Here is a 26,756-nt window from a genome sequence, read left to right on the forward strand (position 1 = left end):
TTCTCCATAAGTTTCGTTGGGCTAACACTGACTAAACAAAAATCAGAGAATTTTGCAAATTAAACAACAGGGAAAAACAAGATTTCCAAACATATAGCATTTTTCTAAATGTAGATACAAGAAACTGTAGATGCTGACTTAAATAATACAGACAAAGTGCTAGTAGCTCAGCGGGTCTGCCAGATCTCTGGAGGACATGCATAGTTGATATTTTGGGTGGGGACCCTTCCTCAGAAATAATTTTATTCTTCAATGTTTCAGAATATCTCTCAATGCCTGGTAGTCAATGAATTGTATTTGAAACCTAGGCATTGTTATAACGCACAAAAATATTGCAGTCAGTTTCGACACAGCAAGCACCCGCATACAGAAATGTGATAATAATCAGATCATCTATTTTAAAGAAGTGGATTAAGGGAATTAGATTTGCCAGGCACAGGGGATAACTCCCTACTCTTCAACATATTGACACTGGATCTTTAATGTCCGCACAAGACAGCAAAAGCATTTTTTCATTTAAAAGACAATATCTCTGGCAGTACAACACCCCCTTAGTTACCAACTGGCATTGATGGCCAATTTCCAAATGGGTTGTAAAGACACGTCTCTTTGGGTGGGGTGGTGCTAAGCAGTAGGGTTAACAATGCTTTATTTCAGTGAGAGAATGCTGATAAGATTGTAAATCACAAGCATAAGAATTGAATGGTTTCTAAGTATTCGAAGATCTGAAACCGAATTGGAGAATTTATCTTCCTGCTGCCTATTCATTATTCTTTCAAAATAGTAAATTGTGCTTTTTCCTTATTCTATCATAAATTAAAGATATTGAATACAGTTCTGAGATGAAGAAACTCCAATATGGACAAAAGGGTAATGGAGCTGACTAAGATAATGGAGAGTAGATTATTTAGCAGAAAAACATAGTTGTGAATCCATCTCATAATTGGCAATTATTTATTGATTGATTGATTGATTGATTCTTTTAATGACCAGACAGCCAGGCTGGTGGAATTTGTTATGACAATGCAGCACATACAAAAAAAGAATACAAACATGACAATACTAAAGAACTTTAACATGAAAACATCCCCCCACAATGGTTCCCATTATGAGGGAAGGCACAAAGTCCAGTCTACGACCCCAGTTCCCCCATAGTCAGGCCAATTGAGGCCTCCACAGTTGCCTCTACAGAGGCCCAATGTTCCAGGCCGTTCTTGCCGGGTGATGTTGTTCCGGCGTCGGGAGAGTCCTCTCAGTGGCATGGGAACCCTGGAAACGGCCGCCTCCTTACTCGAGACCATGGCTTCCGGAGCCGACAAGGCCGCGCCGAATGGAGCTCAACTGGCAATCTCATCGAGAGATTCCAGGCTCCCGATGGAAAGTTCAGCGCCGCTGCCCGCAGCCGCTCCACAGACCCGCAGCTCTGCAACGGACCCAGCTCACCGCAGTTCCAGCTCAGCGACCCAGGCAAGGCACCGCCCGCCCCGCAATGGCGCTCCAGCGCTGCACAGCCGTCCTCAGACCCGCAGCTCCGCCGATGCTGATGCCGATGCCGGTGCTGATTCCGCCGATGCCGGTGCCGCCGATGCCGATGCCGAGGTTCTGGGCGATCCCCTCAGGAACGCCGCTCCAGGCCCGCTGTTAGGCCGCGAGGATGGGTCGAGAGTGCAGCCCGGAGAAAAGCTGCATCTCCGACCAGGTAGGGACCCTGAAAATTGGTTTCCCCCCTTCCCCCCCCCTCCCCCACACATTAAAAAAAAAGCTAGAACTCCTAAAACAAAACACTAAACTAACTAAAAATATGGAAAAAAGATGAAAGGACAGGACAGCTGCTGGCTGGGCAACCGTACACAAGACAGCGCCCCCTTAGAATGGTTAATTATAAATGGTTTATGTAAAATTTAATTAGCTACTTCAAGCTCTGACGTGGCTGATGTTTGTGGTGGAAAATGCTACCTGACCACCCTCTAATAATGTATACATCTGTATACATCGGGGGGGGTCAGGTATTCTTTATAATCGGTGCTTCATCTTTGCATCAGCCATGACTGGTTTGCAATTGCTACACCCAGATGGAACATGAGAGTAGAAGAACATAAGAAGTTGGAGGATTAGGCCATTAGACCCTTTGAGGTTGTTCCACCATTCATTAACCTCATGGTTGATGTATTACATATGTGCAATTTTCTGTTCTAACCCCATAACCGTTGATTCCCTTAATGTCCAGAAATCCATTGATCTCCGTTTTCAAAGGAACTCTATAACTAAGCCTCCTTTGTCCTCCAGGGTTGAGGATTCCAAACGTTTGCCACTCTCTGAATGAAGAAAATGTTCCTCTTCTCAATCCTAACTAGCCTACTGCTAGATCTGAAAATGTACTCCCAGCTTTGGACTCTTCCTCAGGTTAAGAATTTTGTTTATTAGTCCTTATTTCCTTTCATGTCTGTTATTGAACTTAATTCATATTATCTTAATGCATTCTAACTAAAATTATTACTATTTTTGTCTCATTATTTCAATCCACTTATACCTTATAAAATAAATTATAAGAGGTGTGAGGGGTGATCTTATAGAGGTGTATAAAATCATGAGAGGTATAGATTGGGTAGACATACAGAGTATCTTGGCCAGAGTAGGGGGATCGAGAACCGGAGGACTTAGGTTAAAGATGAAAGGGGAAAGATTTAATAGGATGGGTAATATTTTCCACAAAAAGGGTGGTGGGTGTATGGAACAAGTTGCCAAAGGAGGTATTTGAGCCAGGGACCATTGCAAAGTTTAGGAAATGATTAGAGTGGTACATGGATAGGACAAGTTTACAAGGATATGGGGCAAATGCAGGCAGGTGGGACTAGTGTACATGGATCTTCAGTGTGTGCAAGTTGTGCCGAAAGGCCTGTCCCCAGGCTGTATGACTCTAGGACTCTATGGCTATGACTCTAATTTGAGGCTTAAGCTGTTGCCTAGGGTCAGGTCACCACTACTCCTCAGAGAAGATATGCAGCAAAGATCCTATAGTGGAGCAAGATAGACCACTCCTGCTAAATGCAATGGGCTGACGTGTAGTATGCAACGAAGCGGAACGTGGGCCTTTTTTTCATCCATTTCAGTAACCCAAACCGACACGATTCGCAGTGTAATCAATGTTGCAGGGGAACAGTTTGTGTTAATAAATTATAATTCTGAAAATGAGGAGAGGATATTTACCAAAGAACTTTTAATTTTACGAGGATGTTTCCGTAACCGGCTTCCGTTTCCGCACTAGTATCTTTGCTCCGCTATGGGATCTTTGGTGCGGAGACGGAAGCCGGTTACAGAAATGGGGCCGAAAATTACCCATGAATCTGCCCATGACCGTACTATGTCTTTTTCGTCGATGGTGCTATCTTGCTTGCTATAGGATCTTTGGTGTGCAGAGCAGAGACCATAAGTACAAAGGCCGAGAAGCACAAGGCCACATGAGGTTGTGGCAGCCACAGAGGTCACCAGGTGGAGATGGGAGCAGGGTGGAGAGGGGTGGGTGAAGGTGAAGTTTACAACAGGTGCTTAAGAGCATAATCTTTATCCCACCAAAGTCTATTAAGCCTTACTTTTCTTATCTTCTGCGATTTTCAAAGGGTGTCCAAAAGGAGAATGGTGTTAATCAGAGGACCTATTAATCTGTTTTAAGAAAATAATAATGTTTAATTCATTTAATGTCCTTTGTGACATCAGGATCTTCTGAAACATTTTACTCTCAATATGTCAGGACTGAGTCATGTTTAGATGTCAGAAATGTGACAGCCAGATAAAAAGCAGCAAACTCCCACAAGCAGCTAGGTGATAATGTCCTGGTAATCTGTTCCTATGATTATGATTTACATATAAATATTTCCCTTGGGAATTTTCTGAACAACACTCCCATCCTTCATAAGAGTATCATGGAATTTTTCACAGCGAAGATGTTTAATATCCCTTCCACAAGACAGTGCATCTAATCATTACCATACTCCCTCTGTTCTGCAATTCTCCTCCTACATCTGTGGAATGGTGCATAAATATCCACTCAGAGCTACCAAATGGCTCAGAGACGCTCTCCAGGCTGCCTCCAGATACAGCAATACAGTCGGCATGCAAGACTGGCCTCTAAATTGAACCACAATAGCCCATTCCCTGCTCAGAAAATAGTATGATGATATGATGGTTATTATTCACTTTGTGGAAAGGTAAGAGGATAAAAGAACTATCATTTCTGAGCACAACGTCTTTTTACCAGATTAAGTACAACATGTATCCAGAATATTTAGTTATAAGAATGAAGATAATAAATCACATAAGAAGCTTTGATTTGCCTGAAGACTGATTTCATCTGCAAGAGTAAAAATACGTTCCTACGTTTGGCAGTTGTTGTGTCATGTAAATGCAAATATACCACAAGGAAATTAATGTGGCTGGATGGATATGATAAATGCACAAAAGGGCGTTAAATTTTCATCAAAAACACATAAAGGTCAATTTTTTCTCACGGGGAGGAAATGTCAAAGTCTAGAGGGCATTGCTTTATGGTGAGAGGGGCAAAGTTTTAAGTAAATATGCATGGCAAGTTTTTCTTTTTACACAAAGGGTGGTGGGAGCCTGGAACTGAGGTAATGGTGAAAGTAGATACAATAGTGATGATGAAGAGGTTTTTATCTACATGGATATACAGGCAATGGAGGGATATGCTGGCAGATAAGATTAGTTTATCATGGCATCATGTTCTACACAGAAATTGTGGGCTGAAGGGCCAGTTGCTGTGTTGCATTTTTCTATGTTTATGTTGTTTATCTTCCTATTTCATTCATAAACTGAAGTACAATAGAACAAAACCCAATAAATTACCAAAGATCACCCACTGATATGCAACACCTTTCAAGATATTTCATGCCCAATATATTGATACAATCTACATTATATAGCAAGACAAAGGAGACTTCAGGAAGTGAAGCAGTACACATACCTCAGTTTGTATTGACGGTGCCAAAATAGAGATGGTTAAACACTTCGAATTCCAAGTAGTCAATAAATATCACCAATAATTGTCCTGGACTACCTATAATGAAGCAATGACCAAGAAAGCACACCAACATCTCCACTTCATTAGAAGGCTTGGGAAGTTTGGCATGTCCCCTACAACTCTCACTAATTTCTACAGATGCACCATAGAAAGCATTTTATCAGGATGTCTCACAGTTTGGTTTGGGAACAGCTCCATCCAAGAACACAAGAAATTGCAGCAAATTGTGGACGCAGACCAGACCAGACCACCAGACAAATCAACCTCCATTCTATTGCCTCCAGTTATACCTGACACTGCCTCGGCAAGGCCAGCAGCATAATCACTGACAAGTCACACCTTGGCCATTCCCTCTTTTCCCCTCCCCCGCTTCGATGGCAGCCTCGTCTACAGTCTGTCTATCGTTTTTGTCTTTTCTTGGTTATTTTTAGTCTGTTTAAAATGTTTGTGTTAATGTTCTCCAGTTTGTTTTCTGTGGAGAGTGAGTGGGAGGGGTCGGGGGAAACTTTTTTCAACCTCTTACCTTGCCGGAGGTGCGATTGTTTTCTGGGTCGTATCTCCGGTTGCTCTGTGGCCGAACATCGTGGAGCTGGAGGCCTTGCTCGGGACTGACTTTGAGCCCCACTGTGGGGCATGGACTTACCATCGGAGCCTATACCTTGCCTGGGATCGGGATTCCAACCACGGCCTGCTGACTTTAACATCAATGAGCTCGCAGACTTGGGAGAGACCGAGTCGGGAAGCTGCAAAGCTGCACGACGTTCGACTAGTCCCGACCCGAGGTAGATCACCCGGTGCAGGGGAGCTGAGATTCTTTTCCGATGCAAGAGCTTTATCGCCCCGACGAGGAAGCCCACCGCCGGCTACGGGAGTAAGATCGTCCCATCAACAGAAGGTTAGAGGCCCCCGACCGCTGGAGGATAAAGATGGGAAGAGATTGAACTTTTCTTCGCCTTCCATCACAGTGAGTCGCTGTGGTGTTTATGTTAAAATATATTTTATGTGTTCTGTTCCTTTATATTAGTATAACTGTATGGCAAATCACATTCCTCCTATGTTGCAAAACATACTTGGCTAATAATGTATGATTATGATTATGATCAAGCAAAAGGTATAGAATTGTGAAAACACACCACCAGATTCAGGGACAGTTTCTTCCCAGCTGTTATCAAGCAGCAAAATCATCCTGCCACAACCAAAGAACAGTGCTGAACTACTATCTACCTCTTTGGTGACCCTGGAACTATCCTTTGCTGGCTTTACCTTGCTTTATCATGTATCTATACACTGTAAATGGCTCAATTGGTCTTTCTGCTGACTGGTTAGCACACAATAAAAGCATTTCAATGTACCTCATTGCACGTGACAATAAACAATGAACTGATTATTAAACAGTATTGTTTTTTTAATGTCAGGCATGTTGAAGATTATCTGCTGCAGGTTGATCACCATGCAGTTGCATTGAGGACAATGAGGTTAAATGTTCAAAGGTGAGTTAATTCAGCAGGTGGCTCTTTTAAATACATGTAACACTAGCAACCAATGACAAATATGCTCCCTTCACTTCTTGGACTGTTAGAAAACATCAACTGGAGCAACATTAATAATACAATTCAATTCACTCGCGTTTTCTAAAAATCAGAACTAAAGAACACAGCTTATCAAGAAATATTAACAAACAAACTGCTGAGTATTTCCAACATTTTATGTTTTTGTTTTTGTTTTTGTTTTTCAGAATTTGCAGTGTTTTCTAAATATTTTCAAATCTATGAACCCTCTTTGTGTGCAATTTTGGTATTCTAATTTGAGGAAGGACATTATTGCTATTGAGGGAGTGCAGCATAGGTTCACCAGGTTAAATCCCGGGATGGCGGGACTGACATATGATGAAAGAATGGGTCGACTGGGCTTGTATTCACTGGAATTTAGAAGGATGAGAGGGTATTTTACAGAAATATATGAAATTCTTTAAGGATTAGACAGGCTAGATGCAGGAAAAATGTTCCCAATGTTGGGGGAATCCAGAACCAGGGGTCACAGTTTAAGAATAAGGGGTAGGCCATTTGGGACCGAGATAAGGAAAAACTATTTCACCCAGAGTTGTGAATCTGTGGAATTCTTTGCTACAGAAGGCAGTGGAGTCTAATTTACCGGATGTTTTCAAGAGAGTGTTAGATTTAGCTCTGAGGGTTAAAGGAATCAAGGGATATGAGGAAAAAGCGGAAATGGGGTACTGATTTTATTGAGCCATGATCTTATTGAATGGCGGTGCTAGCTCGAAGGGCTAAAGGACCTACTCCTGCACCTATTCTTTTACGTTTCTGTTTCCCATCTTTCACTTAATTTATCTGAAGAAATACCAGAGAAATGTATCCCTTATCCTATTTAGTTCAGATCTCAACGTGGTTTGTTGTTTTTTTATGTGTTTTAATGCTGCTTCCATTGTCTCACCCAGCATTAAAACACCGCAGGAAAATAAACTGCTGGAGGAACGTCAGCAGGTTAGAAGACATAGAACAGTAAAGCATAAGAATAGGCCCTTCAGCACATATTGTCTGTGCCTAACATGAGACCAAAATAAATTCCTATCTGCCTTCATCTACATTAGAAAAAGTCTGATCTAGACCACTTCCTGTTGTTCTGTATATTGATTTTAGAAAAACGCTGCCACTTATGGCTGTGATATTTGGCCATCTTACTGAGAGTCCCCCTGCGCAGGTCAAGAGGAATGTTACCATCGATGAAAAATAAGTTATTAGTTATGTTATTAGTGTTTAAACAATGTTGAGATTCTCTCTCCTGAAGGCCACGCCCCTTCCAGAGGGACTATAAAATCCGGAAGTGTGGAGGTGCCTCAGTTCTCTGCCAGATGGGGGAGCAGGAGGTCGCAATTCTCAGTCGGAGCTGTGAACAACACTGAACACATGTCTACTAAACTGTGAGTGGTTTTGCTGACCTGTCAGTGCCCTTAATGTGGTTTGAAAATGTAGTTTGAAAATCCAAAAGTGTGTTTTGGTTTTAAAGTGCTAAAGCTGTGTTGCCTTTGATTTTGAAAGTGCTAAATCAGGCTGTGTTGCCTTTGGTTTTGAAAGTGCTAAAGCAAGCTGTGTTGTCTTTGGTTATGAAAGTGCTAAAGTGAGCTGCCTTGCCTTTGGTTTTGAAAGATCTGAAGCGAGCTGCCTTGCCTTTGGTTTTGAAAGTGCTAAAGCGAGCTGCCTTGCCTAATTAGAGCTACCTTGCCCAATTAGAGCTGCCTTGCCCTCTATATAATTAAAATACTATTTTTGACCACTCCCTGTTTGCGCTTTATATTGATTTTAGAAAAAAACACTACCACGTACGGCTGTGATTTTTGGCCATCTTACTCGAAGTAGCCCTCCGCTCATCAGGTGATGAGGATTTTTCCCATCGATGAAAAATAAAATATTTATTAGTGTTGAAAAAATGTTGAGATTCTCTCTCCTGTCAATCATACCATGAAGGTCACGCCCCTTGAGGGGGGAGGGGCTATAAAACCCGGAAGTGTGGGCGTGGCTCAGTCTGCAGGATGGGGAGGGAGAGGTCATGACTCGCTGTCTTTAGTGGTCTTGCATCCTGCTTGAAATGGTATGAAACTGGACTTGAATTTGGTGCCCTTGCACCCTGCTTGAAATGGAATTTCAAAGAGTAGCCATGAGTCAACTGCGAGCCCACCAGCCATATGTGAGCTGCCAGCACAACAGGCTTGAGTGACTGAGCCTCCAGCCCAAGAATCCATTCGGCCCACAATGTCCATACTAGCCCTCTGGAAACCAGTCCCTTCAGCGCACAACACACATATAGCGCTCCAGAAAGCCCCCCCCCCCCCCCCCCCACTGGCCACCAATATTGGAATTGGTGGAAGGTGAAAGATTGCATCAGGGGACCAGCCCTCCCATGTGATGCTGGGACCCAACGGGTCTCACTTAGTCTAGTATAACCTATATACCCTCATTCCCTGCATATCCATCTGCCTATTCAAATGTTTCTTACATCCATTATTGTACATGCCACTGCCATCATCCTAGCAACGTAGTCCAGGCACTCAACAGCTTCTGTGTAAAAACTTGCCCTATGCATCTCCTTTAAACTTTGCCCCTTTCATCTTAAAACTTGAGCCTATAGTATTTGATATTTTCACCCAAGGAAAATGTTTTTTACTATTTACCATATCTGTGCTACTTGTTAGTTTATATACTTCAATCAGGTATTTCTTCAACCTTAGGCAATCCAGAAAAAAATAATCCAAGTTTGTCCAACATCTCCTTGTAGTTAATACCACCTATACCACCATATAACTATCCAATTTATGAGACATGATTTTTCATGGTAAACTAATCCAGAAAATTAAGATGTATGAGATCAATGGTGATTTGATTGTTAAGATTTACAGCTGTTTTACCCATTGCAGACAGAAGATAGTGTGGGAAGGGTCTTATTATGGCTGGAGGTCTCTGAGCAGTGATTTTCTGGCGGGATCAATGTTAGGATGTCCGTTGTGAGATATATCTATATAACTAATATCTATATATCTATATAACTAAAACTCTCATCTTGACCACTTCCTGTCTGCGCTCTATATTGATTGTAGAAAACCCCGGATGCCTAGATGTCAGTCAGTCACTCTGGAAGATCAGGAGGGAAAGTCCACAACTGTGATTCTAAGCTGTGAGTCTGCTGATATAATTGCAATAAATGATTTGTTAATCCTTAATCACAAAGCAATCAGTTGTTGGGCAATTTGGTGGCCTGTACTCTGCTTGAAATGCTATGAATTTAAATTTGGTGGCCTGCACTCTGCTTAAAATACCATGAAAATGAATTTGGTGGCCTGCACTCTGTTTGAAATGGATTTTCCTGAGTGACTGATCTGCCAGCCCACCAGCCCTGAGTGGCTGAGCTGCCAGCTCACCAGCCCTGAGTGGCTGAGCTGCCAGCTCACCAGCCCTGAGTGACTGAGCTGCCAGCCCACCAGCCCTGAGTGACTGAGCTGCCAGCCCACCAGCCCTGAGTGACTGAGCTGCCAGCCCACCAGCCCTGAGTGACTGAGCTGCCAGCCCACCAGCCCTGAGTGACAGAGCTGCCAGCCCAAGAATCCATTTGGCCCATAATGTCCATACTAGCCCTCTGGATATCTGTCCCTTTGGCCCACAACACCCATACTAGAGCTCCAGAAAGCCCCCCACTGGCCACTAATAATTGGTGGAATATTGCCTTGGGGGAACAGCCCATGGGTCCAATGGGTCCCACTTAGTCTTGTGTGTGTGTGTGTTTGTGTTTATGTTTGTGTTTGTGGTGTGTGACTTGGACAACAATATAGGTGGGTTGATTTGTTAGTTTGCAGCTGACACAAAAATTGGTCACGTTGTGAAGGAGAAGGTTGTCAAAGGATAGAGCAGGATATAGAGCAGTTACAGATATGGGCAAAGAAACTGCAGATGGCATTTAATCTGGGCAAGTGCGTATTGTTGCACTTGGGATGTCAGTTGCAAGGAGAAAGTCTGCAGTTAATGGCAGGGCCCTTATAACCATTGATGTTCAGAGAGGTGTTTGGGTCCAAGTCTATTGTTCCCTGAAAACTTTGGTTAGGATGGAGAGTTTTGGAGAGAGAGCAAAAGAGGTTTACCGTGATGTTGCGTGGATTTATGAAGCTTCAATTTTGGCCCATTGAGTCTATATCAGCTCACAGAGCAGTAACTTTGCACTGTAATTGCTCGATTGTAATCGTATATTGTCTTTCTGCTGACTGGTGGCCAGGCAACAAAGGTTTTCGACTGTACCTCGGTACACATGACAATAAACTAAACTGAACTGAGCAATTCCATGCCCCATTAATTTCCCCTGTAAGTTATTTCCTCCATACTATCATTAAATTGTTCCTGATTTCAATTGTCAGTTAACCTACTGACTCATACATGTTTGGCTTGTGGGGATGCAATTGGAGTGATTGGGGGAAATCCCAGGCAGACACAAGGAAAATGTGCAAGTTGCACACAGATAGCAACAGAGGTGAGGATTTATCATGGGTCCTTGGAACTGTGAGAAAGCAGCATTAACAGTGTGATTCTATAAGATTATTTAAAAATAAGCTGTATCATATACAAGCAAAACAAACAAGTTCACTGAGTTACTGAAAGTACAAACTATCAAAAGAAAATTACAAAGAATATATTGTAGGGTTTGTGGAAAAGACCCGTGATTCTACCAAAGATGTTTTGCATGTGTCTAAGAATACTCGCCCATGTCTGCATGAGTGAGATGTCTGCTCGAAAAATGGTGGACATTGTTCATGATAAAATCCACAAAATGTCAGAATAGAATATTCTGGAATGCTCTCATTATGAAGTAACCGTGTTACAGCTACATTTTCAGTGGCTCTTTAAACGTTCAAGATCTTAATGATGAACTGTTTGAATGCTTTCATCCAGACAAATAACTGTAGTTCTGTGGATTTATTTGCATAACTTCAAACACTAAACCCAAGATTCACTCAGTTTATTTAGCAATGAATGTCTTCCCATACATCAATATTCTTTACATATTAAACTCCCTGAAACTGCACACAACATTCCAAAAGTAATTACCCTAAAAGTCTTCTGTAGGTTTGAATAACATGTTTTCATTTACAATTAAATAGCCTTGCTATTCAGTACCTGAATAGCCTAGTTAGTAACCTACAGATGTTTGCAATGGTGGATCAGAATTCATAGTTCCATCAATTGAGGGAGAAGTTTTGGTTTGGTTGCGAGCACTAAACAAGTGTTAAGGAATCAGCAGCTGATTACAGTATACTTACATGAACTCATGGTCTCATTGATTTCAGTGGAACTAGATGCCTGAAGAACATTACAATATATGACAATCCTGTTTTATAATACTACTGTTACAATACTGCAATATAGTATATCACAATACTGTTTTACTTATTTATGACAATTCCACCCAATACCCCCATTATCTTTAATTCTACACCTTTGCTAATGGAACCATTCCTATAATTTCATGGTTCTGTACCAGTATGCATCATATTACATTAAAGGCATTAAAAATGCATCTGTTATCTCTTAGCCAATGTGTACCAATTCATAATCCTGTAATGGCATTAATCTTTATCTATTCACATAACATTCCCTTATAACTAAATTCTGCATGAAAGGAAATGATTGCATCTAAATATTCCCCAAAAAATATAAACACCAGCTTTCCTAGATAGACTCTGATATGTCTCAGTTTGTACCCAACATTAAACTAAATAATCAGTATTGATCATTAGGTTTTGGTTCTTAAAAGGAATCATCAATTCATCAGATTAATCGATCTTAATTTCTGGCAGATTGAGACCTCCTTAGAAACCTTGGTAGGGAAACATTATCAAATGCCTTTTGGAAATTCAATCTAGCTTCTCAATCCACTAATCTAGTTTACTGTTGGTAAAGCGACCACTTACTGAGGTATTATCTGTTGCTGCTAGAACACATTAACATTAGTTATAACACCTGATATTGACTTTTCCTTAAATAGATCAAGATTGACTTGCAATACAGCTTCAATATTGTATGTGCTCCTTTCTGATTTTCAGAATTCACATGTGGAGTAGAAATTCACCCTACAGTTTATGGACTCAGATCATCTTAACGTATTTTATGTTTCTTGAACTCCACTTCTGAAATTCACACCACTGACTTCCGTGGAGGTGGATTTTAGAAACAGCAAGATCAACATGCAAACATTACCATGTCAATTATGTACAGGGGGGGGAAATTTACTAAGATGAAATGCAGAGTTTAATTTGTTCCTTCTAGTTTACTCCTGGAGGGTTGTTGTATGCTGGTTCTTGAACTCTTTGGACAGTCATTGATTGTACTGGGTTAATCCTCTACAACATTTGTAGTCAATAACCTCACAATAACCCCACAATAACCCCACAATAACCCCACTCTCACCATCGACGACACCACTGCCTCCCCATCTCCCCAGGCCCGCAACCTTGGCGTGATCTTTGATTCCACCCTCTCCCTTGAGCCTCACATCCGCCATGTCATTAAAACCTCCTTCTTTCATCTCCGCAACATCGCCAAACTCAGACCCTCTCTCACACCTCCCGCTGCTGAAAGACTCATCCATGCCTTCATCTCCTCCCGACTGGACTATTGCAACTCACTTCTCCTTGGCATCAGCTCCACCTACATCAACCGACTCCAACTGGTCCAGAACGCAGCTGCCCGAATCCACACCAAATCCTGGCGTCACATCACTCCAGTCCTCAAACAACTTCACTGACTTCCCATCTCCCACCGGATCACCTACAAAATTCTGATCCTCACCTACAAAGCCCTCCACCATCTGGCCCCCCATATCTCACTGACCTCCTCACCCCCTACCAACCCTCACGGTCCCTCAGATCCACATCAGCCGGTCTCCTCTCCATCCACAAGTCCAACCTCCGCAGTTTTGGGGACAGAGCCTTCTCCAGGGCAGCTCCCAGGCTCTGGAACTCCCCCAACTGATCCGCAATTCCGTATCCCTCACCATCTTCCAGTCCCGCCTCAAGACCCATCTCTTCACCTCTGCCTATCCTTAGCCCCACGTGCCATCCCTTTTCATCTGTGCATTAATTGCCTCGTACTGTGTTTTGTATTGAATTCTGTCTTTACTTTGTGTACTAGTCATGTCTCTACTATTTATTTCATTCCCCTTACATGTTTTTCCTCTACCTGCTAAATTTTTGTAAGGTGTCCTTGAGACTCTTGAAAGGCGCCCATAAATAAAATTTATTATTATTATTATTAGTCCTATAGATTTTTTCCCCCATCCTTATCAATTTACACCAAAGCATTGCCAGACCTATGGGGATCTGTTTTGATTTTTTGTCTTTCTGATGTCAATAGGTTATGGCCAGGTACGCAAACTAATACGAAAATGAGTGTAGTGCTTGGATTATATTTTTGGTTATATTTGAATACATTTGAGCTGCAGGATCATAAAGATGGGAACAGCTAAGCGCCATCTCTTTATCTCATGAATAAATGGGGAAAAAGTTATTGGGAAAAAGTAGCATGTATTTCTGTCAACTTCTCTGCTTTGATTGGGTAGAATACCTTTGACAATACAGATACATCTTTGCTTTGGCCTAGATGGCAGGATTTGTACTGTAAACGGAGGGAATTTCATCATAAATCACCCACACAGCCTCTTTTATTGTAGTTCTGTATTTGGCGGCCTCCCAAACATTGTTAGAGTGAGTTTACTACATAAATAATAAAATATGCTTGGTAAAGACGGAAAGTCAAAGGAACTGCCCTGTCAAGATTGAGCTGTTAGCAGCAGGATTTCCATATTAGTAATTCATCTGTTAAGATTGTTTCTTAAATATTTGATAATGTAAATTCACCTTATAAAAGAAAATCCACAAAAAGCAATATACTCCTTATTCTATTCCAATGGCATCATCTGGGATGTACTCCAACTATTTTATCTTTCTTCATAGCATTTTCCAATTCGTCCAGCACATGTGAAACAGATCAAGGAAGTTCCTGGGTGGCTCAATGGCACAGAGGTAGTGATGCTGCCATACAGCGCCAGAGACCTTGGTTCGATCCGAACGACAGGTGCAGTCTGTATGGAGTTTGTACATTCTCCCTGTGGCCGCGTGGATTTCTCCGGGTGCTCCGGTTTCCTCCTGCATTCCCAAGACATGGAGGTTTGTATACTGACTGGATGCAGTAAATGTTCTCTAGTGTGAAGGATGTGAAACACTTTTATGTGAAACAGGGATAACATTGAACTCGTGCACAGGTGATTGGTGTTTGGCGTAGACCTAGTGGGCCCAAAGATAGCACACTGTATCTCTGAACTAAACTAAGCCTGCGGTGGCCCACAGCGTCCACAGAGGCCAGTGGCACCGCATACATCACTTCAAAGGTGCATACCTACTTTAACAACTACTTTTTTTAGGCAGTGATACCATCAACCAGAAAAACACATAGAAGTGATCAATTTCTGACTTTCAGCAAAAGACTGATTGACGTGATTATTATGAATTATTGATTAACTCTTTGCAAGCCACCTTCACGCACCACAACTAAATATTTTTCACATTATTATAAAGTCTTCACATTAAAATGCAAAAACCAGAATACTGCAGCAGCTGGAAATCTGAAACAAAAGCACAAAGTGCAGCAAAATGTTCAGCTAGTCAGGTAGTATCTACAGAGAGTCAATAGCCTTTTGTCAAAATTATGATGAAACAGTATAAACTGAAATTAGTCATCATATTCAGTGAATTCTGCACTCCATCCTGTTTACTTTAATACACATCAATCGATAGCAGGATATCATTCGTGATACAGCAAACGCTAGATTGAGTTTAGGAATCTAGAAAAAAAATGATCAAGGCAAATAAATGTGGTCATTTGGTCAATGAATAGAAGCAAAATAATTCCCTATAGTGAAATGAAAGCCTCAGAGTTCACACATCTGAACCGAGGCAGGTTGAATGGACTCCCAACCAAAGATTAGTAAGGCAGTACTATGTTTCTGTTAGTAAAGTTTAATAAGAACTAGACATAAAATGCTGGAGTAACTCAGCGGGACAGGCAGCATTTCTGCAGAGAAGGAGTGCGTGACGTTTCGGGTCGAGACCTTTCTTCAGACTTGCTCAGTCACACGTTCTCTCTTTCCAGAGACGCTGCCTGTCCCATTGAGTTACTCCAGCATTTTGTGTCTATCTTCGGTGTAAACCAGCATCTGCAGTTCCTTCCTACACAGTTAATAAGAGCTGAGGTCCCCCTCCCCCCTAGACTTTCGATTTACGAACGGCATGCTGAAGGCAAGCACACGAGCAAGTTGTGAGCCATGCGTATTTGCCCTGACAGAATACCATGCTCTGCCTGGGTTCGCTCACAGAGATCTGCACCAGTATTGCAGTAAATAATCTTTGCAGACCAGTCGTAAGTACGTTGACAGGCTAATCTTAATTACTATATTGACGAACATGACCATGAGCAAATATGTATTTTATAGTTTTCTTATAACTAACCATGATTCCACAAAAGACAAAAGATGAACTGCAACGCTCAAGGAGTACTCGGAAATAAAGCTGCTCCACAGAGAAAAAACAAACAAATTGTTCGACTGGTCCGCGAGAGAAAAATGCTGTTGTTTTCCTTCTTCACAAATCGAATATCATACCAGCCAGAAAATGATCACCCCCCATTACTTCTATGTAGTGTAAGATTCAGAAGGGCAACATAATGGTGACTCTCTGCAGAACAAATGCAAAATCACGGGGTGAAATACAACAGAACAAACTGTCAACTCACGCTTTATTAGTGCCTAATGGCACTTATGCACTAAAACACAGACAGACTAGATGAGAGGCACTTACCTTAATTGAAACTCTCTGTTGATGGAGCTGCACACTCGAATGCGGTCAGCAGTGGTTATACCAGTCGAATCTTTCAATACCAGGTCTGGTCTTCATAGAAACTTCACCGTGCTCGGAGTAGAAGGAAAAACAGAAGCAAATCCCTTCGCGATCTCCGGGCAGATTGCGTGCACCATGTTTCATTCAGATGTTTGCATGTACATTTAGCACTCAGAAACCCATGACTCTTCCGACGCGCTCCTGCCTGTTCCCCTGAGCTGTGGGATGTTCACTGACCTGATTAATAAATCAAAAGCATATCCCCCGTGCTGAGAGCTTTTTGGTCATTGTGGATGTGTCCGAGGAAAGGCTGTGTCACTTGAGAATCCTGTCTGTTCCAGGCTGATGACTTTGGAAACGTCGAGGGGAGGGGGGGGGGGGGGGGGGGGGGGGGGGGTGCGTTGAAGACGTTTAGTTAAAGTGAGCGCTAATCATAAAAATGTTGTATTAAAACAGCGCGCATCGTTGATGCACTGTGATACAACCAGAGCGAGTTTTGGAGCCATTGGCTGTGATCATTGCTGTGTTCGGGTAATAACCTGCCTCCCTCCCGGTTCAAAGATACACAGGAGAATTTATGTATTAATAAAGCCGTCAATGCAGCTGGAAACAGACTTAAGGCACGCAGTTGCCGGTCTTAAACATTTATTGGAATTTGGTAAAATGGAAAATAAAGCAGGAACAATGGAGACATTTAAATGCTACCGCTGCCTTGCAGCAGTGTGATAACCGCACGGATAGAAAGTACAGTACACATACCTACAGGCTGGGACTGTCATAGCACACACAGTTGTTCAATTAAGACATTTAAAAGATGTTGAGCTAAATTTATTCATCAAAATATACCGTCAACACATCTACATCTACCTGCGCTAGCCAGCAATTTTGCTTCATCGCATTCTGGTCACACAGTTGTCCAGGAGTCAATTTAGATAACATGTTGGAATGACATCACATGGAACTCTCACACCCTCTTGTTAACATTACAACTCGCCGACATCAGCCGACTGTTCATCACAGACCCCACGCCAGGTTAAACATATATTACAAATATATATTTTAAAAAAAAACCCTCTGTGGGCTGTCATTTTTCATTCTATCAACAGTAGTTTGGGAAGAGGGCGAGCTACTTTTGGCTTTAATGTGCTGAGTGATGTGACTGGCAGCAGGAAAATTGCCCACAACTTCCTACCACATTAGAATCTAGGTATGTTATTAGTATTGTGTAAGAAGGGACTGCAGATGTTGGTTTAAACCGAAGATAGATACAACAAGCTGGAGTAACTCGGGGATTGAATAAACCCTTGGAGCCACACTATCTATTACCTTAAATCTTATGCTTGTTATTTACTTAAGGGAAATAGGGAAATATAGAATTTTTATATTTCATACACTGATTTATTACAGTATGCTTTCGACATTTATATAATATATTGACGTCCTTATATTGTTTAAAAATGTCATATAATTTAATTTAAAACTGGAATAAAATAATATTAGGAAGTCTGCAGGAAGATGAAGCAATGTTTCACATTATGTTTATGTTGCAATGAAGACTAACAGCCTCTATGGTATCATTGTTATATTTCCACTGGAGAGGACTCTAAAGCTCACCAATGATGTGTTGATAATATTGAAAGATGAGAGATTAATGTGTTTGTGTGACATTCTTTAGTTCAAGATTTCAACTCCGACATTAATCTGTTTGTTTTAAATCAGTTAGTGTCTCCACTAAAATAGAGGAAGAGGAATGATACATGAATGCTGCAACTGCTTACATTGACATCAGTATGTTTCAGAAAAATTATATTAATGTAAGTATTTCAATAAAATGTGGGTTATATTTCAGGTTATATAACAAAGGAGGACAGCATGTGAGGGGACCGTCGTGAAGGGGGAAGAACAAAGGAGGACCCGGCATGGGGAGGGGGGAGAACCATGGAGGACGGGAGGGGGGGGGGGGGGGGGGGGGGGGGGGGGGGGGGGGGGGTACGGGACACAAAGGAGGACCCATTGTGGGAGACAACGTAAGGGGGGAGGGGGAGAACAAGGGTGGACCTGGCATACGACACTTTGTAACTTTGTCAGTGCCCTTTATGTGGCGACTATTTGCATACCTTGAGTATGCAAGCAAATAATCTCACTGTGACTTGTCACATGTGACAATAAAGTATTCAGTTCAATAATATATTGAATTATTTTGCTTGATATCATTTTGAAGGTAAAATCTCAGTTAAAGTCATAATTTTATTTTATCAAGATTCATAATCAAGAATTTAATTTTAATCAGCAGCAGGAGAATTGCAACATTTGGTTTTGATTGAAGATACTAAATCAAACAGGCCATTCAGCCTAAATAGTCTATTGGTAATTACAAATCAGTATACAAATGGTGATACAAATGGTTTGAATCACATTTATCCATCCTATTCTCATATCTTACAACTGTTTTAATCTTGTTTGAATCTCAAAAATAAATTCAATGTATCAGTCCAGAGCAACAACAAAGTGAAAAGTAAAGATTAAAAAAATGATTTGGAAAACACTGCAGGTCCCAGATGCTCGGTATCCTGCAGTGTAAAATTCATTTCCTAACACCCAAAGCTTTTCTACCATCTCCAAGGCACATGAGTTGGTTGAGTGATGGTAAATTGCCCAGTTGATCTGATGAGCACCAGTTCAATATTCAGAAAAGTCAAAGCTATGCAGGAAAAAAACATCTTGCTTGATCGATACCCCATCCTTCACCTGAAACATTCATGCCCTTCACCACTGGTACACAATGACTGCAGTGTATACAGCCTAAATAGAGACCACATTTTCTCTACTAGACTAATCCTGCAGAACATGGCAAACTCTCAAAAACTCTATTAACAAGGAGGACAGGATACATGGGACAGCAACATCTTTTTACAGAGCCATGGTCATACAGTGTGAAAACAGACCATTCGCCTCAACTTGCCCATGTTGACCAACATGCCCCAATTAAACTAGTCCCACCTGCATGCATTTGGCCCATATCCCTCTAAGTCTATTCTATCCCCGTACCTGTTCAAATGTGTTTGAAATGCTGTGATAGTGCCTGCCTCAACTACCTCCACTCGCACCTTATTTCATATACCTACCACCCTTTGTGTAAAAAAGTGGCCTGTCATGTTGCTGCTAAATCTTTCCCCCTCACATTAGACAGATATCCTCTGGTTTTTGATTCCGCTACTCTGGGTAATAGACTGTGCATTTATACCACCTATTCCTCTTATGATCTTGTACACTTCCATATAAACACCCCCTCATCCTCCTGTGCTCCAAGGAATAAAGTCCTAGCCTGTTCAACCACTCCCTATACCTCAAGCCCTCAGGACCTGGCATATCCTCGTAAATCTTCACTGCACCCTTTCCAGCTTCACAATATTTTTGCTATAAGAGGAATATTTAACAGGGTGGCATGGTGGCATAGTGGTAGAGTTGCTGCCTTACCGTGCCAGAGACCCAGATTCGATCCTGACTTGATGCTTGTCTGTGTGGAGATTGTAGGTTCTCCCTGTAACCTGCATGGGTTTTCCCCAAGATCTTCAGTTTCGTCCCACACTCCAAAGACATATAGGTTTGTAAGTTAATTGGTTTCGTAGAAGTGTAAAATTGTCCCTAGCATGTTTAGGTTAGTGTTAATTTGTGGAGATTGGTGGTTGGGCGGACTCAGTGGGCTGAAGGGCCTGTTTCCGCGCTGTATGTCTAAAACTAAAAACTAAAAAATACTGAATCCAGGTGACCAAAACTGAACACAATACTCTAAATGTGGCCCCACCAACATCTTGTACAACTATAACATAACATCCCAACTTCTTTACTCCTCACTCTAACTGATGAAGGCCAATGTGCCAAAAGACTCCTTGAGCACCCTATCTACCAGTAACACCATTTTCAAGGAATAGAGTATGTACCTGCGCTCCTAGGTCCCACTGCTCTACAACACACCCCATTGCCATCAGGAAGAAGGTACAGAAGCCTGAAAACTATAGCGTCCAGGTTCAGGAACAGCTTCTTCCCTGTAGCCATCAGGCTATTAAACACAACAATGAATACGCTCTGAGCTTTGAACTGCAAAAGACAATTATTGCACTATATTTGTTATTTATTGGACCCATTATGTACTATATTGACATATTCACTTATTCTGTTGTGCTGCAGCAAGTAAGAATTTAATTGTCCCATCCAGACAATAAAACACCCTTGACTCTTGACTCTTGACACACTCCAAAGCACGCACTGCCATTCCTGCTATTCACTATGTACGTCTTGCCCTGGTTAAACTTCCAATGGTCGCAACATTTTTACGGTATAAATCATGAAGTTGTACAGCACAGAAATTGACCCTTTGGCCGACTATATCCATGATGGCCGTTTTGCCCACCTACACCAAATCCATTTGCCAGCATTAGGTCTCTATCCTTCTATGCTTTGCTTATTTAAGTGCCTCTCTAAATGCCGCTTAAACACAGTGTTTGTATCAACTTTCACCACCTCATCTGACAGTGCATTCCAGATATCAGCTATTGAATGTACAATTTTTTAACTTCCCACCCTATGATATTGTGGGAATATCTTCATCTTATTGAGACATTGGCATTGTCTTCCTAAAGTTACTCCCACAGTACATAGCCCTAATGTTGGACTGGAGGAGATAGACTTTAAAATAAGTGGAGGCAAACCAATTTGAGATCAGAAGAGGCAGAGGTATTGGGGATTTTCATATTTGCCTGACCTTGCATTCAATCGGTTTGTGTTCTAATCCATTTATTCAGTTATATATCTATTTATTTATTTATCTACCTATCCATCTATTTATATATATTTTTAAATGTTTTAAATTTGTTTTCATTTACTGATTGGTTGAAATATATAGCATGGAAACCTGCCCTTTGGCCCACTGAGCCAATGCCAACCATGAATTACCTATTCACACAAATTCTCTCTGATCCCATGTTTGCATCCATTCGCTACAAACTAAGGCCAATTTACAGAGGCCAATTAACCTACAAAGCCACATGTCTTTGGGATGTGAGCGAAAACCGGAGCATCCGGAAGAAACCCATGAGTATAAACTCCATACTAACAGTACCCGAGGTCAGAATCAAACCTGAGTCTGTAACACTGTTAAGAAGCAGCTCTGCCAGCTGTAGTACTGTGTCGCAATTCAAGAAATGTTACCTCTTTTCCACGGCAAAACATTTGTAAGCTTACTACAATATTTGTGACGGAAGACATTGAGTCTCGTAAATATTACCCAATAAAATCCGATTAAATACCTCCATTGACATGCTTGTAGCGGGAACAAGAAAAAAACAATATACATGGTGGCCTGTCATCTGATTATTGCATTATTAGTGCTTCCATTCCGGAGTTTTACATTATTTTCAGCAATGTGATAAATTACAGCTCATTGCAGAGAAGTGGATGCGTTTATAAGAAAAGATGTGGGTGACAAAGGAGAAATTTGTGTTATGTGCTTATGTTGTATTTCAGGCAATCAATGAGCAATGTTAGGCATATTATGATTCAAGGTAAAGGATTTCCGGAGTGATCAGACCAAGTTATGAATGCAGGAAATAAACAAAATATCAGAGGTAATTATCATATTCTTACTTATTGGGAGGATGTGAATTTTGGGTCTAATTTGGACATAATTCATACTCTAATGTTATGCACCATTGAGTTTTAAATGCAGAAGCATCTAGATAAGGGAATGGCGCAATTTAAGAGAATCAGACCTATAATTCAACAGGACGGCTCTGGTGTTACAATATGCTGCTGGAGGAAACTCTGGAGCTTTTGTTCAATGCCAAAGGAGCAATTAGATTACAAAGCAACAATACCGGAGGTATTCTTTAGTTAGATGTGGTGAGCACTTACAATCATAGAGTCATACAACATGGAAACAGTCCCTTTGGCTAGACTTGTCAATGCCAACTAAGATTGCTCATTTATGCTGGTCCCACCTGCCCACCTTTGGCCCATATCCCTCTAAACCTTTCCTATCCATGCCATGACTGTTACCCATAATATAAGGAAGATCCATTAAAAAATGCTGAACAACTGATGCTGACAGTGATATCCACAGTGATATTTATCGATAACAAGTAAAGCCAATCTACATTGCGGTCTGTCAATTGATTATTACATTATTAGTGCTTGTGTCCAAGAACTTTAAATCATTTCTGCACTGTGGTGTTTCGAGGCTCAATGCATTGCTCACTTTATCATTTCAAACTAGCATGGATTATGATACACAAGCTATGGGAAGCACATGCAGTTGACAATGCCAGTAGTTTAAAATGATTTATGTTATTTGTACCAAACAGCTATCTCTGACCAGAGTAATTTCTTTCCATGTAAACGAAGCAGAGAAATCCATTCCATAAATAAAATAGAAGATTTAGTCACTTGAGATGAGCGCTATTAAGGAATATATTCAACCTTGTGGCGTTGGGAGACATGCAGGCGACCCATGAAGCAGCTTATGTTTTTCCGATTTTCCTCTGCGGGCTCATTCCCTCGACTCCCGCCAGTCCCTGAGGGTTAGTCAATATGTCTAAATTACTAATGGCACAGCTGTGCTTCTCAATATGGCTGTCAATATGTCCAAATATTTGCTTGAAAGCTATCCTCTGTATGGAACAATAGGACAACGGGAAGCTCCTGTTTGTCACTGTAGCAAATCCACTTCTTTAGTTACAGTCACAGATTGATAATGCCAAACCAGCGATGCTTCCACAACATCATGGCAGCTGTCACCTGCTTCTCCACCACTGACACGAAGGACCTTTATTTGCAAAATTGCCCAATCACTCATGAACAGGCTATGAGCATATATTTAAAAAATCTGAATTGATAAACTGAACAATTAAATCATTAGATTGGTTTAAACTGCAGATCAATATATGCTTTTTTTTTAACAGTTAAAAGACACAAAATGCAAGTTACTCAGTGGGTCAGACAACAGAGGTGCTGCCTGACCTGTTGAGTTACTCCAGTATTTTATGTTTTATTTTGTAAACTGGTATCTGCAGTTCATTGTGTCCACTCTTATTTTGCAGATATTTTACCAATATTTTTATTGTGGAACTTCATTGTGACATTTTTGTTTTATTACTCAGATAGGAACTTTTGTCAACACCCCATCTCATGAAACTATAGATTTCTGTAGACACGGACACTTATGGAGGTGCCGACTAGTATATAGTGACCACAATTAAATAGGCATTAACATCTTTATAGGCAGTATTAGTTTTATTGCACTGGCAAATTCAATCTCCAACAGTTCTACAAGCAATGGAAGTTGTATTGGCACCAGCCATTCTGTGAGTTTGAGTGTATAGATTGGCACAATCTATACACATAAAGCATTCGGTATGTGCCAGCTTTTTTTAAACTTTCCAGATATCTACTTTACAAGCTGCAACCAATCTGTGGATACCTGTTAACTGGCCACCCTTGCTTGTCATTGTAATTATTCCATTATTGTCCTGTAAGCGGGTCTAATGTTGAAGGCTCTATCTAATGTGTCACTACTCTGTACACCAGCAGTCCAATAGGTGCCTATTATTCTAGACGGGCACAGACCTGTGGGCATTAACTGTTCTGAATTTTGCATGTCACCAATGGTCAATACTTGTGTGTGAGTTTAGAAGTGAATAATTCAAAGTTGGGAGAAGTTAGCCATTAAGGCAGAGCTGAATCTTAACCAGTTCCAGGTCACTGAATAATAACCATGCATAAGAATGGCAGCCATTTATCTCCTCCTGGCTTGGGGCAGGGGTATATTAAACCCAACTGCAGTCAATTTTATTTTCGAGCAGAATTAAACAAGTGGCCTTCCTCATCTTTGTAATTCAGCATCAAACCGTTCTGTGCATTTATATATTGAGTCACTGAAGCAACTGATTGCCATTGTACATTGAAATTAAATTTACTTTGAATACTATGTTCCTGGATCAGAAAAAAAAATAATTAGCTGCAAGCACTGAAAATAAAGCAACCTGGTGAAAGTAATTTGCAGCTTTTTCAACTTGTGGGCATCTTATTTTTTAACATCATTAAGATAATTATCAATTTGATCACTAGAGGCATGGTTACAGTGGCCTTAGTGAATGCAGAAAACTAAAAACATGTGCATTCATTGTTTCTAGGTGCGGACGTGTGTGTGATCATGAAATTACGCCAAAACAATACACGATAGCGCTAACATTTGGGCACCACCTTACTCACAATTATCTTGTGGTGTGCTTTTTTATCAAGTTTCATTCAGATTGATGTTATATTATACAAGTTATTGACATTTTTTAATTTACAAAACCACAATTTGAGAAAAAATGTCACAACGGAATCGTAGCCCTGCTCGCAACAATGTTGCTATCCCAGTACACTCTGTTAGGTAGCAGGTTCAATTGCATTTTTTAAAAGTTTAACATGAGGGAGGGTGAATAAGGCAAAATGAGCAACCACTGCACAGGTGGGGGCTATGGGTGAGTGGTGGAATATTGCATTGGGGGAAAGGGTTGCGTTCTGGAAATGAGTGAGAGACAATATACAATAGGTGCAGGAGTAGGCAATTCGGCCTTTTGAGCCAGCACCACCATTCACTGTGATAGAAACATAGAAACATAGAAAATAGGTGCAGGAGTAGGCCATTCGGCCCTTCGAGCCTGCACCGCCATTCAATATGATCATGGCTGATCATCCAACTCAGTATCTTGTACCTGCATTCTCTCCATACCCCCTGATCCCTTTAGCCACAAGGGCCACATCTAACTCTGTCTTAAATATAGCCAATGAACTGGCCTCAACTACCTTCTGTGGCAGAGAATTCCACAGATTCACCACACTCTGTGAAAAATGTTTTTTTCATCTCGCTCCTCAAAGACTTCACCCTTGTACTTAAACGGTGACCCCTTGATCTGGACTTCCCCAACATTGGGAACAATCTTCCAGCATCTAGCCTGTCCAACCCCTTAAGAATTTTGTAAGTTTCTATAAGATCCCCCCCTCAATCTTCCAAATTCCAGCGAGTACAAACCAAGTCCATCCAGTCTTTCTTCATATGAAAGTCCTGCCATCCCAGAAATCAGTCTGATGAACCTTCTCTGTACTCCCTCTATGGCAAGAATGTCTTTCCTCAGATTAGGAGACAAAAACTGTACACAATATTCCAGGTGTGGTCTCACCAAGGTCCTGTACATCTACAGTAGAACCTCCCTGCTCCTATACTCAAATCCTTTTGCTATGAATGCTAACATACCATTCACTTTCTTCACTGTCTACTGCACCTGCATGCCTACCTTCAATGACCAGTGTACCATGACACCCAGGTCTCCCCTTTTCTAATTGGCCACCATTCAGATAATAGTCTACTTTCCTGTTCTTGCCACCAATGATAACCTCACATTTATCCACATTATACTGCATCTGCCATGCATTTGCCCACTCACCCAGCCTATCCAAGTCACCTTGCAGCCTCCTAGCATCTTCCTCACAGCTAACACTGCCCCCCATCTTCCTGTCATCTGCAAACTTGGAGATGTTGCATTCAATTCCCTCATCCAAATCATTAATATATATTGTAAATAGCTGGGGTCCCAGTACTGAGCCTTGCGGTACCCCACTAGTCACTGCCTGCCATTGTGAAAAGGACCCGTTTACTCCCAATACCGTGTGCTTTAAGTTTGCATACTAATCTCTTATGTGGGACCTTGTCGAAAGCCTTCTGAAAGTCCAGATATAACACATCCCCTGGTTCTCCCTTATCCACTCTACTAGTTACATCCTCGAAAAATTCTATAAGATTCGTCAGACATGATTTACCTTTCATAAATCCATGCTGACTTTGTCTAATGATTTCACCACTTTCCAAATGTGCTGCTATCCCATCTTTAATAACTGACTAGCATTTTCCCCACTACCGACGTTAGACTAACTGGTCTGTAATTCCCCGTTTTCTCTCTCCCGCCCTTTTTAAAAAGTGGGGTTACATTAGCTACCCTCCAATCCTCAGGAACTACTCCAGAATCTAAACAGTTTTGAAAAATTATCACTAATGCATCCACTATTTCTGGGGCTACTTCCTTAAATACTCTGGGGTGCAGCCTATCTGGCCCTGGGGATTTATCGGCCTTTAATCCATTCAATTTACTTAACACCACTTCCCGACTAACCTGGATTTCACTCAGTTCCTCCATCTCATTTGGCCCCCGGTCCCCTATTATTTCCGGCAGATTATTTATG

The 26,756-nt window shown here is 41.3% G+C and overlaps 1 protein-coding gene across 2 annotated transcripts in view; it reads right to left on the reverse strand.

Annotated features, from left to right (window-relative positions):
- LOC129710976 (cadherin-12-like) overlaps positions 1–26,756 on the reverse strand; it is an 882,389-nt gene that overhangs the window by 334,815 nt on the left and 520,818 nt on the right. Inside the window, exon 1 of one of the 2 annotated variants that reach the window (XM_055658312.1) lies at positions 16,440–16,829. The exons of the other annotated variant lie outside the window; for it this stretch is intronic. The gene's annotated coding sequence lies outside the window, so the exon portion shown is untranslated. Of the gene's footprint in view, positions 1–16,439; positions 16,830–26,756 lie in introns of those variants that run through there. 2 annotated transcript variants of the gene reach the window in all.

The sequence above is a fragment of the Leucoraja erinacea genome, chromosome 2 (genome assembly GCF_028641065.1).
Source record: "Leucoraja erinacea ecotype New England chromosome 2, Leri_hhj_1, whole genome shotgun sequence".
Classification (NCBI taxonomy): Eukaryota; Metazoa; Chordata; class Chondrichthyes; order Rajiformes; family Rajidae; genus Leucoraja; species Leucoraja erinaceus.